The sequence below is a fragment of the Schistocerca nitens genome, chromosome 5 (assembly GCF_023898315.1).
Source record: "Schistocerca nitens isolate TAMUIC-IGC-003100 chromosome 5, iqSchNite1.1, whole genome shotgun sequence".
Lineage (NCBI taxonomy): Eukaryota > Metazoa > Arthropoda > Insecta > Orthoptera > Acrididae > Schistocerca > Schistocerca nitens.
The window spans coordinates 168,725,874-168,741,103 of record NC_064618.1 but is presented as its reverse complement, the minus strand read 5'-3'; the positions used below and the strand labels follow the sequence as shown (position 1 = coordinate 168,741,103).

Here is a 15,230-nt window from a genome sequence, read left to right as displayed (position 1 = left end):
AACAGCTTTCTAGCCACCCTATATTAGACGAGTGGGAAGAACACAGTAGTTCACATTATTGTCCGTCGGAAGTTCAGGTCATCGATATTCCTTGGAGCAGCGTACGGCGCGGAAGTCTCTTTCTGCACTTTTGATGACGTCAGGCGCAACTCGACTACACTCAACGCCACACGAAACCCAAAAGGAGTACTTCAGTCAAACAAAACAACAGAACGTAATGAAACTAGAGATAACTTTAATTCTCGATAAGATGATATTATCCCTCATCCCACTAACACGAAATTTGTCACGCTTGTTCATTTACATTGTACTAAGGAACGGAAGTATCCGATCAGACCATTAACTTCAATTAGAATTATTACCGATAAAATCATCGAAAATCACATTACGTCTCAGAACCTACTTTCTCCTGCTCTTTTAGCTTCTGGTTAATGTGTAGTGGTGGATCGTGTATATTAGTGATATTCAGGGTTGGATTAAGTTTGGGGTCTGTCTAATTGAAGACCTGATGCTTTGGGAGTGGCGAGATGTAAAATGATGGTAGGGCGAACGGATATCCATTACCACATCGCGAAAAATAAGCAGATTATATACATTTAAAATTAAAGAGGTATTGAAAAGACGGAAGACCTGCTGGCATTACGTAAAAGTTTGTATCTATTATTTGTTACTGCATGAAGTAATGTGGTAAGTAACTTACTGGAAAAGGGAAAGACGTTGTTGAGGACTTCCGGTATATGCAGAAGTGTGGAGGCTCGCACATGACAGACGAAACTGAGCAACGCACCTTTGACAAAACGAAATAATGGATGCAACAATGAAAATATTCATTGGATGCACGTGGCCACAAAATAGGGTATCACTTAGTAATTAGTTCGATATCAATTGTCAATAGCTATGTACTGCAGAAAAGCTCACAATAAACGGAAAGAGAAACAAAGACATAGACACATACCGACAGTAATGAAGGATGTCTAATGTTCATCGTATTGTAACACTCATATGGGTATTACAACATTTCCGTTTCAGCCTACCGAGGAAAATTGGCTAGGAAATTTCACCTTATACAAAACACAATTGAATCGGTGAGTTGGAAAAGGCGTCATTTCCTAGAAAGTAAATTTTTCAGGAGACACAGAAAACTGTCTACTACACAACGGGTTTAAGCATGGTGTCATGGAGTTGCCACGTAGCAGTTGGCCCCAGGATGAAACAATATACACAACAGTGCAACTGTGATCTGTAATCCACTTTGTCTAAGGCGCTGCAGTCATGGACTGTGCGGCTGGTCCCGGCGGAGGTTCGAGTCCCCCCTCGGGCATGGGTGTGTGTGTTTGTCCTTAGGATAATTTAGGTTGAGTAGTGTGTAGGCTTAGGGACTGATGACCTTAGCAGTTAAGTCCCATAAGATTTCACACACATTTGAACATTTGTAATCCACTTTGAAAGTACTGTAGAAGACCCATTTTCGAACCTGGTGATGTTGATGAGGCAACTAGCGTTCTACAAGCGTTGGCTTCCGCAGGCGTTGTCACTATCAATAAAATTGTTCTGGGCTGCTGGATTGTTAGTACAGGGTCCGGCATAAAAAACTCCCCGATTACAAAGTAACGTGCAGCGGACAGTAGAAGGAGCAGAGTGGTGGGGGGCGCGTCGTTAAGTAGCTGCCTACGTGCCGTTTTCAGTGTACGCCATGGCGTGGTCTGGTGAACATCGTGCCTTCGTAGTGGAAGATTTTATTCAAAATGGCGAATCGCCTATTAATACTCAACGTGCTTTTCGCGTTCGCTTTGCGCTCGGACGACGGGACCCTGTTCCCGATAAGAAAACAATTTATTCTTGGGTTGCTAACTTTCGTGAGACAGGTTCCGCATTAAAAAGGAAACCACCTGGACGACCACGGACTGCAACAGGCCCCGGAAATGTTGATGCAGTTAGAGCTTCAGTTCAACAATCTCCTCGACGATCCGCTAAAAAGCACGCGGCAGCATTACGGATATCTGATCGAAGTGTGAGAAGAATCTTGCATCGAGATCTTAAAATGCATCCTTACAAAATTGTAACTACGCAGGAACTGAGTGAACGAGACTGTGGTGTCCGTGTAAGTTTGTGCCAAGACCTTCTTCGGAACATTCGTCCCAACGATATTGTGATTTTTTCTGATGAAGCACACTTTCACCTTGCCGGAACAGTGAACAGCCAAAATTGCAGGTACTGGTGTGAACACAATCCCCAAGAACTTCATCAACGACCACTTCATAGCCCTAAAGTAACAGTATGGTGTGCTGTTTACAATTCCGGAGTGATCGGTCCTTACTTTTTCGAAGAAAATGACAGGAATTTAACCGTCAACAGTGAACGCTATTGTGCCATGCTCCGCGACTTTCTCCAACCGCAACTAAGGGAGCTTTTTGGTGAAATAGAGAACGTGTGGTTCCAGCAAGATGATGCTACAGCCCACACAGCGCGGCAGTCACTGGCATTGGTGAAGGAAATGTTTCCTGGACATGTGATCTCGTTGCGTGGAGACATTGACTGGCCCCCACAATCGCCGGACTTAACGCCCTGTGATTTCTTTCTTTGGGGCTATTTAAAAGCAAAAGTTTATGAACAACGTCCACAATCTTTACAAGCCCTGAAAGAAGCAATTACACAAGAGGTTGAAGCTATTCCACCTGAAATGACTCAAAGAGTAATGAATAACTTCAGGGAAAGACTCAATCAGTGTGTCGACAGTGCAGGAAGCCATTTAAGGGATGTTTTATTTAAAAAGTAAGACCATAAGAGTATTTTCTAAAATGGCATAATATGTACTTTTATTTAGTATAAATAAAATTGTTCTACCTTATTTGGTTTTGTTTTTATTAGCTTTCCTTAAAGGGGAGGTTTTTCTGCCGGACCTTGTATATAAAATTGTGCGACGTTCCGGACAACTTAGGGCTGAGCTAACCCAGCTCAGCTCTGAAGAAGGCCACTTGGCAATAGTGGCCGAAACGTCGGACAATTTTATATACTGACAATGCTCTCAACAGCCCAGAATAATTTTATTGCCAGCGACAACTGGCGCTGTGTTTGCAATAGAAGTATTATGTTATCCATGTTTACATTATTTATATTCATTTTAGCATTAAAGACTGTGTTATGAGCATACATATTAACCACAATGTACGCAAAATAATACCACAAGCAAAACACGGCAAAGCAGACGATGGTGGGTATGCTTCATCTGTATCTTGTCTATCTTTCGCTGGCGCTGGCAGATACTGTTATAAAATGGTTTCTGCTTGTCAGGTATGTATTGCACATGCACATCGTCTCTTCTCTAACTCAGCATCCTTCTAACGAGCACTGCTGTTGGTGGGACATGATGCCCTGTTATACCAAATGATTCATACAGATATAAGGATCATGACCCCTTTTACAATTCATCAATTTAGTTATATAAGCATAAATTGCGGTTTGTAAAAATCCTTATAGTTTTAATTCCTATGCCACAAACATCACAGAACTCTTATTTTTAACATATTAACAGAATCTTCCGTCGGTTCTTGGTAGAACAACATTATAATAATAAATGAAAAGCACCAGTTTGCTTTTGTTCTACAATATTATTTTTACTGCTAACCGGTTTTCGGCTTACAAGGCCATCATCAGGCATGCCTGATGATGGCCTTGTAAGCCGAAAACCGGTTAGCAGTAAAAATAATATTGTAGAACAAAAGCAAACTGGTGCTTTTCATTTATTCTTATTTTTAAACTTTTCGGGGCAGTAAATAGGTACTCAATTCAGACACCACGAAAGGTGATAAAATGTATAAGCTGAAAGTAAACCAAACTAAATGCATCATACATGATTGCCGTTATTTATATTAAATCTCGAAACATGTGTCCACGTTATGTATAGTACACATATTTTCCGTTAAAAGCAAAGTTAAGGTACCGTGTTGCAGTGCTCAGGACGAAAGTGAAAGTTGATAGTTTCTCGTTCCAGCCTCGCCGAATATAATAAAAACCAGCACGTCTGTCAGAACTTGTCCAAGAATTACCGTATTACTTCTGCTGTCACCAATGTTTAAAAGAATCTAAATAGTTTCGTAGATGCACCTGCAGCCAGTTTCGTGAAGGAGACCTCGATTTTAGTCAGACTGATCCCTGTCGACAATTGAAAGCGTATAGAAGCCCGTTTTTCCACCCACCCTGCGTGCTTTTCCTTCCTTTCGTAATGTAGTTAATCCTCCTGCTGTGGCAACGGCAGTTCGAAATCCTCGCTTCAGTCACGATAGCATGGTGTGTGTCGCGGTTACAAACACGCCGCTTTTGTTTGTTTTGCACCCCAGAGAAGAAACGCGCGCCGCCGACAAGTGTGACCCGGCTGCGCGCAGCAACGCGTATTGGGGTCAGCAGTGGCGCAGGTTAGTTCTGTGAGTCAGCCGCTTCGGCATCGTCAGGTAATGCTGACTTGCATTTCCGCCTCGCGTTTCGCGGCGCAGCGCCGGAGACAACGGCTGGCTGCCGCGAAAATTTCTCCCGAGACAGACCGCAGTCACGCCGAGCCTCCCCCCCCCCCCCCCTGTTAATTTTATGCAGGTTTGAAAATTAGTCTTCGCTATAATAACTTTAATCGCGTTCGTTAATGAAGCTATCAGAATGCGCCAGAGACGTGTTCGGGTGCAATAAAACGAAACACGAGAAGTAATTATCTTTCGCCGTAATTACTCTGAAAATACGAGAAGCTACCGTAACAAGCCGCCGCGAAGTGCACGCTTTTTCTCCGATGCCAGCCCTTGCGTAAATACATCGCGGCCGGGTGGCGGAGGAATATAACCCGCTGCGCAGCCACCAATACACGAAGAGTACAACGCGGACGTGTATAAACATCCGAGATTCCTTTTCGTTTCAGTGTTACAGCAATTTCGAATACTGCCTGCGATCTAGGAACAAATTACCACTTCAAAACTTTTCATCGTATCTGTTTGCGACTACTAAATTAAAGTAAATTTTCCTGAAAAGTTAAACTAGTTATCTACCGCATTCAGGCTTGATGCACAACTCTACAAAAAGTGATAACAAAAGAAATGTGAGTGCGACTTTATATCGCACATGTCAAAATAAATATCGGTAGACGATGCAACAGGCAATTTTTATGTAAGTTTTTTTTTTCAAACAATCTGATTTGTTGCTTCGTTCTACGTACACGGCAATACACAGACCGTTTTTGTCAGATTTCCATCATGTGTAAAATTGTGTTAATAATATCAAGAATATTTTATTTTCTATACCGGTATTTATAGAATACGAACGAATGCAATTTTCTTTACATCTCCTTTCGCTCAAATTTCCCATTTTTAGGGTTCTCTACCTCATACAGTACAAACGGAACCCTCAAAACATCGCTTCCTTGCCCGTCTGTCCGTCTGTCTGTCTGTCAACGAGACTATTAAGACCCCTTTTTCACAGGAAGGGGTAGAGATATCAAGATGAAAATAATGTCACATACTAAGGTTTACCGTCTCTTGGTGGTGTGAAAAATTGAAGTCTAACTCAATGCAGTCAAAGGATACGGTAACTTATGTCATGTATTTCGAGGGTAACATACATATTTCGATACTCACAAACTCCCTCATCATAGCCTAAAGGATACTTCCTAACGACGTAGACTCAGCCGAGCGGTTCTAGGCGCTACAGTCTGGAACCGCGCGACCGCGACGGTCGCAGGTTCGAATCCTGCCTCGGGCAAGGCTGTGTGTGATGTCTTTAGGTTAGTTAGGTTTAAGTAGTTCTAAGTTCTAGGGGACTGATGGCCTCAGATGTTGAGTCCCATAGCGCTGAGAACCATTTGAACCATGGGGTTGAAGTCTATAGACTATAGACTCATATAGTTTATAGACCTAGACTCATAAAATGTGGGAAGATACAAAGTTTCACAGTACAAATAAAGCAAAAAAATCTGAAAATTGTTAACTTGTAGCTTAATTAAGTCACATTAAAAATATTTTTTTGCCTGACATTTGGTTTCTTTTTGTCTGCCAGTTCGTCTCCTTTTCTCAGGAACGTGTGGACGTATAAAGCTGAAATGGTGTCAAATACTAATTTCTAAGTCCCTTAGCGATGTAAATAATTTAAGCTTGTAAGTCATTGCCATCAAAGATACAACCATATATTTCACATATTTTTGCACTCGTAATATTTTGGGCTTGTCATTCAAATGAGGAATCATATTTCACATAAAATAGATGCACTTTGTATGAATTATATCCATCAGAATGCTAGGAAAAATATGAATGCGGTACTTTATTAACGCGTTTAACGTTAATTGCACGTGGTTCGAACAGAGGCTGTTTCCGTATGATCAGACGCAAAAAAGCGAAATATTTTGTCGTGTTTTCCAGCCGTTAACACGCGGTTATCAGAAAATATAATGATGTGCGAGAGCTTATTGATTACTATAACGGTGGAAAATAAAAATACAAGGGTCTACATCTACATGTGCATACATACTACGCAAGCCACCAAATTGCTCTTGGCGGAGGGTACCTTGTACCAATCCGGGTCATTCCCGTAACTGTTCCTCTCGCAAATAAAGCGTGGGAAAAATAACTAACTGTATATTTCCGTGTGGGCCCCAATATCTTGTCTTCGCGCTGTTTGCGCTATACGTCACGTCGTTGGCAGGAAGATCGTTCTGCAAACTGCGGCAAATGTCGCTTCTCTAAACTTTCTGAATAGTGTTTCGAGAAAAGAATGCCTTCTTCCCTCCAGTAATTCCCGTTTCATTTCACGGAGCATTGCCTGACACTCGCGCGTTGGTCGAACTTACCGAAAATAACTGTAGCAGAACGCCTCTCCCTATCATCCTTTAGTCCGAACTTGTGGAGAGAATCCGTACACTCCAGCAGTACTCAAGAATGGGTCGTCCATGTTTTTGTACACCGTCTTCTTGATTGATGAGCTACAGTTTTCTAGAATTCTCCCAATAAAAGACCATTCGCTTTCCATACAACGGCCGTAAGTGCTCGTTCCATTTTATGTCACTTGTCAACATCACATCTAGAGCTTTGATCGACCTGGCTGTGTGAGGCAGCACACTACTAATATTGTATTCGATCTTTACAGCACTGTATTTCCAACTCATCTGTATTAACCTACACATGTACTTTCGTTAAAAATGTAAGACAAACAAATATCAAATCGTAAATGCTTCGCATAAAATTTACAGAAAATGATAAACAGATCTTTTTTCGAAAATACAAACCTGGCAACCAGCAGGATTACTTCTTTGTTTAACATGTTATTTTATTTATACGTCTTAATACATGCACAGGGTGGTTATAATTAAACTTCCGCTACTTGGACCAGTGTAGACGGAATGCTACTTACCGCATGGGTACCAAACTTTATAAAAATGATGTCCAGGCTGCTCGCTGCTGGATTTGCGTTGTTGGTGGTGTTAGTCTCGTAATTTCCCATTAGGCACCGGTACTGCTATGGCGACATAGGATCTAAACACATGCGTCAGTGTGCGTTACAGCTGCAGGCAGTCAACATGGGTCTGGACAAGGTGAGCAGGACTTTACTCTTAAAGCTCTTATATAATAACATCGACAGTGCTGGTGTCTTCGCCAGTATCGACGCGTTAAAGGAATGGGGAGAGATCTTCTTTCCGTACCTGGTTTGAAGGGCATGATTCGGATGTTCGAATTAATTGGCAAATTTGGGAACTGCTCCTGGAGAAGGCCGACGGCCTACTGCGCCACAAATTGTTAAACAAGTTACTGTTGCCATGGCTGAGAATGTTGGACGCAATGTGCGAACTTCAAGCAGTGCACAAGGTGTGTCACGAGAGCTGAACAATCCATGGTCCACCATTCGAAATCGCGCTGCTGCTACGGTCTCAGGTTAGAATCCTGCCTCGGGCATGGATGTGTGTGATGTCCTTAGGTTAGTTAGGTTTAAGTAGTTCTGAGTTCTAGGGGACTGATAACCTCAGAAGTTAAGTCCCATAGTGCTCAGAGCCATTTTTTTGTTAAGTCCCATAGAGTTCAGAGCCATCTGAACCATTCGAAATGTACTGCAGACAACTGTAAAATGGTATCCGTACAAACTTCACAATACTCGTGGATGCACATGGTCGTCACATTGAGCAACGCGTGTAACCTGAATTGTAAACATGATACGCAAGTAACAAATGTTAGCATCTCATGTGAAAATTAAAACGTGTTTCTTTCAATGGTTTATTCGATATTTCTCTACTTCATGTCCTTACAAATGTTTCCACACAGTCTCATTGCCCTACGATCACTCATTTTTCATGGGGATGCTCTCAAGTAAGCAAAAGTTTAATTATAACCACCACGTGTAGCTATCCTAGTTGTGTTCCTCAGAAGTTACGAGCGATGGCTCGCCCGTGTGGACGCCGAGCAAATTATGACTAGTATTGCTCACTTCGCCAGCAACTAACTACTCAAAGACTAGAATAATGGCCATTTGGGCCCGTACTTCCGAGACGTGAGTGCAGGGCTGCGGCGAGGAGAGCCAGTTGACGGTGGGCAGGTGGTGACCCAGTGTGGTGGCGCTCCAGGAATGTTGGTGGCGGCCGGCGCTGCAGGCGCGACCTCGCCGCCGAGGCGAGTATTTTTAAGTGCGCGGCTAGAGAGTGCGCGGCTCCCCGAATAGCCACACGGAAGGTTTCGCGGCGGACACATTTATAGCCTGCGGCCAGGCGAGCTCTCTCGCCTCCTACACCAACAGCGCCCCAGTCGCTCGTGAACGCTACCGTCACCAGCAGCAGCGTATACGTCTTCTGACAGATTGTACCCACGTATTTTGACTGAGGCGTAGGACCTCACATAGGGCGAGGGACTCTGGCGTGAGGTACGCTGCTTTCGCTCAGCAACGGATTCTGATGCAGTGGATTCGGAGAGAACCTTCCAGAGTGAGGAGCCGCCAGCAATGTCGTTCGCCAATCGTAAAACAGTCCACGAGCGATGTTTTTGCTAGTGATAGACGTTTACAGCCCATCGAGATATTCCTTCTCGTTGGATACTGCACGAAGTACTTGAGCGCCGAAGTGTCCAGTATCTGAAGTAAAACCCTGCGTGCTTAGCGTCTGTGTGAGGGACAGTAGCTCTCTCGCGATCGAATGCTTATTTTCTTCTTCTTTTCCCTAACGTCTATCCCGTCTGGCAAGGGGCCCGCTTTGTCAGTATTTGGCAAATTGTTTCACTGATCAACGCTGTTGCGTCTTGATGTCGTATTCGTCTAGGTGACCGATGGGTGCCATTTGTCTGTGAATCATGTAATCTTTCCTCTTCACGGGTCATTCATAACTGTTGATATTCACCATCATGATAAAACCCGCTACAGTTGTAAAAATTAATATATTTAAAAACGAAGGCACAATACGGTTTCAGCAACTCTGTCCCATCATCAGGTTCGTCTGCAAAATTGTTAATATAAGAAAAGCTAAACAGAACCAACAGAAATTCGTAGAAAAAAACCCCTGTACGTACATTAAAGTGTGAATCCACAGTCTTGTAATTAGGATTTGGGATGTCGGGCTGTTAATACTTCATATTTGATTCAGTTTAACGGTAGTTCCGGTCTTCTAATTGGGGACTTTTGTCCATTTATGTAGGTCCTCCTCTGCGAGAGGCTTTCTGGAAGGTCTAGGAATAAAGAGGACAGCATGTACCAGAAGTATCGTATTGTCTGAAGCGGTATTTGGGGGGGGGGGGGTGCAATTCAGCATTTGAAACTTCCTGGCAGATTAAAACTGTATGCCGGACCGAGACTCGAACTCGGGACCTTTGCCTTTCGCGGGCAAGTGCTCTACCAACTGAGCTACCCAAGCACGACTCACGCCCCGTCCTCACAGCTTTACTTCTGCCAGTACCTCGTCTCCTATCTTCCAAACTTTACAGAAGCTCTCCTGCGAACCTTGCAGAACTAGCACTCCTGAAAGAAAGGATATTGCGGAGACATGGCTTAGCCGAGCCTGGGGGATGTTTCCAGAATGAGATTTCCACTCTGCAGCGGAGTGTGCATATCAGCGCACACTCCGCTGCAGAGTGGAAATCTCATTCTGGAATTCAGCATTTGCCTAAACGTGCTTGGGAAACCTCCTAAAATTAACACTTTGGCTGGCCGCTGTACCAGACCACGGTTATTAATCCCCATCGCGGGTTCCATCCGGATCTGGCTCACCTCCGTGGCTCGCAAACTAGCACGCTGCACGTTACTCTATACGAGCAGGTGGTTAAATGGCTTATGGTATCACTTTTTTAATTCAATGTATTCACTGTGAAATGTAGCAGTACTGTACCAATAGTCGTTATTTCGATATTGTTTTGTTACGCAACCTGTTTCGATATTCCAGTCACGTCATCTTTAGGCCTGTCGCATGAATGACGTCAAGTACCACTCGTGCATGTATAAGACAAGGCACCAATATTCGCACCTGGTTCCGTAGATATCCGAAATTCATAAGCATTGTGGTCTTCATACGTGTGACAGCTGTGGGTTGCCGTCACACGAGTGCAGGGCATACATACTTGTGAAGTTTGGATATCTACGGAACCAGGTAGGAATATTGGTGCCTTGTCTTATATATGCATGAGTGGCACATGGTGTCATTCGTGGACAGCCCTGAAGATAACGTGATTGGAACGTCGAATCTGGTTGCCTGATAAAGCAATATCAAAATAACAGCCGTTTGTACAATACTTTTACATTTCACCGACCAGCCGGTGTCTCACGCTCTTGAGCCGATGACGAAGTTACATTTACCTTGTTACTGTAGTCTTGCGACTGGTCATGCCAAGGTTTTGCATGGTATCTTCCAATTATTTTTCCAAATAACTTGAGGCGACAATGCTATGTTTCCTCCAAGATCACCCTCTTTTCGTTCCCAATTCACGTCCAGTTCGGGGTGGCACTTCGTTTCTAATGATTCCAGCATAAACTCGACTCTTCCTGTCTGCTTTACTTACTGGGAAAATTTTCTCTTATGGAGGAGTAGTTTTCCAAAAGCAATAATTAAATGTTGCATAAGATACAAACGACGAGAGGATTTGACACAGAGTTTTGGTAGGTTGGAGAAGGCTGTGGGAAGCAGCCAACCAACGCCAGTTTAAACAACCACTCTCACACTCGCGTACAGCGTAATGACTGAGGGGAAGCAGGGAAATCCATATTAACGATGACTGAACTGCTAGCTAGATGGCGCCCACTTTTAGCGAATACGACTGCAATACGTGAAGCACTCCACCAACGTTAGTGTATGTATCAGTACACTTTAACTATAAATCATTAGTGTCGTAAATAGCTGCTTGATGATAGAATTTTCCGTGCAGAGTCTGATTTGTCGTTCGAAATTCCGTAACAACATGCACATATTTCAGGTTTACTCGCCGGACTAAGACTATGGATTTACAATTGCAATTGGAGTTCAAACAGCGAGGAACTGAATCTGCGCTGACACTTGACAAAGACAACTAGGGGAAGCTGTTGAAATATCGTGGAAAGAAAAATGGCAAGCGAGGCAGTTGGAACTCAACATGCAAATCAATTGGACGTAGGCGAAATGGCTGCACAATCTCCTGGCTGCAACACGATCCATGTTCCTCGCAAGCTTTCGTGCATTATAAATTTACTGCGGGATCGAATTCGATTTGTGGTGAAGTACGCAGTTGTTATGTCAACCAGGCATGGGGAAGACAGGAAACGCTAAGCAAAGGACTTGGTGTAAAACCCTAATACATTTCTTGTCCATTATAGGGAACATTGTGCAGTAGGTTCTGCAACTGCAGTTACGATTTGGAATCAAAATAAAAGCACCGGCTTCACTTTTATTTTCCTTTTAAGTGCCACGACCGGTTTCTGTCTGTGTGTCACGGCGATAAAAATGTAGCCACTAAAATATGACCTTGGGGACCGAAACCGGGCGTGGCAGTTCAAAGGAAAATGAAAGTGCAGCTGGTGCGTTTATTTTGATTCCAAAAAAACTAATATTTTGTGCTTGAACATGTAGCTCCAAATTTGAAAATCTTAGCCCTCTTTCGTTAACGTACGCCTTGTTAACCGTAAACTCATAGCCTGGCTTTTCTCCGTTACTACTCTCCACTTGTGATCATACTGAATTCGCTAAGACTGCGGAATGTCGAATTGAGCTAGCAATTGCAGAAATGCTGTTTTTGACGTTTTGTTTTCCTGTAGCCGACATGTTTGTTACAAATGTGTGAAAGGAATATTTATAACCTCCACAGCTACTGCTTTTCACTATTTCCGCAGCTGCTTGCAGTCTTGGATCGCTGTGTAAGTGCACGTTAGTGAATTCTTTGCAGTTAACTAACGTGCAGTTGTACCACCCGACAATGATCCAAAACCGCAAGCAGCTGCGGAAATAGCGAACGAGTTCGGTAACAGATGTGATAGTTACACTTATGTCGTTCATGCAGCATTTAGAATCTATGGAGCAGTAGAAGAAAAAAAAATATGGCTAGAGTTGTCCGAACTCAAAGCTTACCACAGCAGATGGATTGTAAGTGGAGATAAGAGAAAAGGTAGCTGCATGAGGCTGAAAGTATAAAACGTGGGAGGGTGCAAGTGGAGATAACGGATCGCCTAGAACTTTACTCTCCTAGTCGACTCCTATCCCTACATTACATGAAACCTATCACTAAGTAGTCATAGAAGTGAACAGCTCAAAATTCAGTTCCTGAGCGACGATCAGCAGCAGTCATTGGACTGGAATCGGCAGTAGGCCTACCTAAGGCGAAAGCGAATGCTCGACTTCGATTTACTGGAAGAATTTTAGTAAAGTGTGATTCGTGTGTAAAGGAGACCGGGTATACGACACTAACGCTCAAATGTTTGGAATCCACACCAGGTAAGATTAGAGAAAGACATAGAAGCAATTCAGAGGCGGGATGCTAGATTTGTTACCTGTAGGTTCGAACAACACGTAACTATTACGGAGTTGCTTCGATAACTCAAATGGGAATCCCTGGCGGGAAGGCGACGTTCTTTTCGACGAAAATTGAAAAAAATTATGAAACTGCATCTGAGGTTGACTGTCGAACGATTCTACTGCCGCCAACATACATTGCGCGTAAGAACCACGAAGGTAAGATACGAGAAATTAGGGTTCATACGGAGGCATATGGTAAGTTTGCGAATGGAACAGGGGAGCGAATGACTACTAATGGTACATGGTATCCTCCGCCACACACCGTACGGTGGCCTGCGAAGTGTGATTGTGTATGTAGATGCAAAACAAAGTGATCCTATAAAGGGTTCCGTTGTTACCGACTGAGGTACGGAACCCTAAAAAGTGCTCTCTGAGAACGTAAGTGGCATGTCTGAGGGCACATACTCCTGCCTAATAGCTATGGACGTACATCTAAGCGGTCTTCAACCCATGGAAACCGTGTCAGGAATGTCCATCGATGGTAACTTTCCCGCTAAATTATACTGCCGAGCTCTTGGCATCGTACTCTGCCGTTGTACCCGACTCCAGCAACTAGCATCATACATACAGTGCTCAAATAAATGTTGCATATTGACAAAACTTTAATATTGAACATTGTGATCCAGAAATTCTGTCCTATATCAATACATTGGTTTGTTTGTAATGAAATCCTAGCAGAAATAGTCCATATTTCTAAAGGGGGGGGGGGCAATAAGTATATGGCAACCGTGTCACGGGTAGACATTGCAGTACTTGTGCTGCGTGTAATTACAAGAGTTGTTTTGCTTTAGGATGGTTCGGAGAACAATAATGTACGATGAGAGGTACCATACAGTCACACTAATGAAGCACGGACTGAGAGTGGTGGACGTCGCAGTGAATGTCGCTTTGACTCAAAAGCGTGTCTCTGGAATCTGGAACAGGTGTCTAACGACAGAATCATTTGAGCATCTTCACAGAAGTGGTCGCGGGAGAAATTCAGCAGGTGTGCAGGGCAGATATCTGCGTATAAGGCAAGAACAAACCCTCAAAACAGTGCTACACGTCTACGGAGGCAGTTCCAAACAGCTACTGCAGTGCAGGTGTCAATAAAAACGATACGAAATAGGCTCCATGAGCAGGGATAACGTGCCGGAAGATCCCTCAAGGCGCCCCCCCCCCCCCCTAAACTGGGTACGGAGAAGGTCTCGTGTTGTATGGCCACGTAACCACTTTTTGTGGACTAGGCAGTAGTGGGATGCAGTGCTCTTTTCTGATGAGACCTGCATCAGTCTCCACCCTGACATTGCTGACATCCATTTGCGGAGGCAAAGAGGACAACGTTTACACCCCAACTGTATTGTAGACCCCACACTTATCGAGGCGATTAAGTCTTGTTTTGGGATGGAATCATGTATGGCCTAGGGGAGCCCTAGTTCCAGTACATGGGAGGACGACTGGGGTGAAGTATTTGGACGACATCCTAGCACGCATTGTGGCTCCGTTTGGTGAACATACTGGAGCGTGATTCAGGCTGATGGACAGCAATGCACGTTCCCACAGTCACAATCTTGTGAATACCTTCCTGGTGGGGCATAGAATCAGTCGTATGCAATGGCCTCTAAACCAGCGGCTTGTAATCGTCGTGTCCCACAAGAAACCTCCAAGGATCATCGTAGAGGCAGCTGTGGAGGAATGGGTTAACATGCCACATCCTTATGTGGACAATTTAGTAAGGAGTGTCCTCGCTGCATTCAAAAGTGTCTCTAGTTACTTGGAGAGCCAGTTGCTTCATAAACAAAGTGTTACGCAAGATGACAGCGATAAGTAACTGCAGTGTTTGCAGTGGAGTCTGTTGTAAGGATTTTTATCAAGTGGAAATGTATTTATTTTCTTTTTTTTCCTTTTGTCTGTAGCTGACATAACAGACTGAATTTTATATCTTATTCTGTCCAGTACTGACCTGCGCTTAGCCTGGAAACGCGCGGAGGAGGCGACTGCCATGTGCTCGCATAACGAGTGCCACAACAGGTAGGAGAGGAGGGAGAGGGCCCGCAGCCGAGACCACAATGCAGCCTCCGGCTCAGCGTAATCACGTATTTAGGGCTGTGTTCGCAGAACGGATCCCCTTTAATTAAATATGGCCCGGCCGCCGGCAGCCAGCAGCCGGCTGCCAGCCTAACGTGTAATTATTACATTAATTAGGACGCGTTTACATTCGGTTGATCTGATTCAATTAGGACAGCGCAGCGCGCCGTTATGGAACACGGGCGACCGGCGACTC

General features: G+C 44.0%; 1 protein-coding gene and 1 non-coding gene across 2 annotated transcripts in view; both read right to left on the bottom strand.

Moving 5' to 3' along the window:
* LOC126259157 (translational regulator orb2) overlaps positions 1-15,230 on the bottom strand; it is a 468,570-nt gene that overhangs the window by 220,653 nt on the left and 232,687 nt on the right. The window lies entirely within an intron of this gene.
* Trnas-cga (transfer RNA serine (anticodon CGA)) lies at positions 9,777-9,851 on the bottom strand. The gene has a single exon. It is a non-coding gene; the product is annotated as a tRNA-Ser (tRNA).